Here is a 1600-nt window from a genome sequence, read left to right on the forward strand (position 1 = left end):
ACACACACACACACACACAGGAAACACATGCCTCTGGGTTGTTGGTGCAACACTTTGCCATTAAGTCACGACTGCTTCTTTAGGTAAGTCCATAGTCCCTTACACAGGGCACCTGGGACCTTGCAGGCCTCTTCTTGAGGCTTCTGAGATAGCACATACCTAAAGACAATTAAGCCATCATATTAGGATCTCTTTCAGACTTTGCCATATATTTCTCTGATCGTACACTTTCTAGTTATAATAAATGTATTAACATAGAATAAATTTTATTTATTATTTAAAAACCAGTAACTGAGTAGAGGTAATTTATTGATTTCAACTCACAGAGACTCGATAGCAAGAGCAGAACTGCCCCACAGGATATTGTCACAACAAATTGTGGCTAACCTTGAGAAGAGTGGGAATTCCAGAACACTTGATTATGCTCATGTGAAACCTATACTTGGACCAGGAGGCAGTTCTCAGAACAGAGCAAGGAAACACTGCATGGTTCAAAACCAGAAAAGGTGTACATCAGGGATGCATCTTATCTCCATACCTTTACAATCTATATGTGGAACTGATCATTCAGAGACTGGACTTTATGAAGAGGAATGTGGCATCAGGATTGGAGAAAGACTCATCAACAACCTGTGGTAAACAGATGATACCACCTTGCTTGCTGAAACAGAGGAGGAACTTGGGTGTCTGTTGCATGTCAAAGACTACAGTTTTCAATATACATTGAAGCTCAACATCAAGAATACAAAGATCCTCACAACTGGGGCAATTGCCAGCATCATGATAGATGGTGCAGAGACTGAGGTTGCTGACAATGTCAGCTTGCCTGGTTCCACAATCAACACTCTTGGCACCACAAGTCAAGAAATCAGAAGACAAATTCCGTTAGGAAAATCCTGTCAGAGACCTCTCTAGAGTACTGAACAGCAACAATGTCTGTCTCGAGGCTAAGATGCACCTCAGAGAGCTGAGCAACCACCAAAGATGACAAAAGAATTGATGCCTGAGTTATGGTGCTGGAGAAGAGTATTGAACATACCATAGACTACCAAGAGAACAAACAAGTTTGTTGTCCCAGAGAAGGTGAAACAAAGTTTCTCCTTTAAGACAAGAATTTTGAAGGATATAGAAGATTTTTACCAACTTTTACAATCAGAGATCGATCGAACAAGCAATCAAGATGCATTGATAATAATGGGTGACTGGAATGCAAAAGTTGGGAACAGAGAAGAAGATTCAGTAGTTGAAAAACATGAACTTGGTGACTGGAGAGAGAATGATTGAATTTTACACAATCATGACTTATTCACAGCAAATACTTTTTTTTAAGAGGCATAAAAGCAAGTTCTATGCATGGATTTCACCTGATGGTATGCATAGGAATCAGAATGATTACATCTGTGGAAAGAACTGTTGGAAAAGCTCAGTATCAGCTGTGAAAACTAGGCCAGGAGCTGATTATGGAATAGACCACCAACTACTCATATGCAAGTTCAAGCTGAAGTTGAGGAAAATTAAACCAAATCCATGGGAACCAAAATATGACTTTGAGTCTATCCCACCAGAATTTCAGAACCATCTCAGGAACAGGTTTAATTGA

Source organism: Elephantulus edwardii, unplaced genomic scaffold (assembly GCF_000299155.1).
Source record: "Elephantulus edwardii isolate Elephantulus edwardi_28Jun2011 unplaced genomic scaffold, EleEdw1.0 scaffold00160, whole genome shotgun sequence".
NCBI lineage: Eukaryota > Metazoa > Chordata > Mammalia > Macroscelidea > Macroscelididae > Elephantulus > Elephantulus edwardii.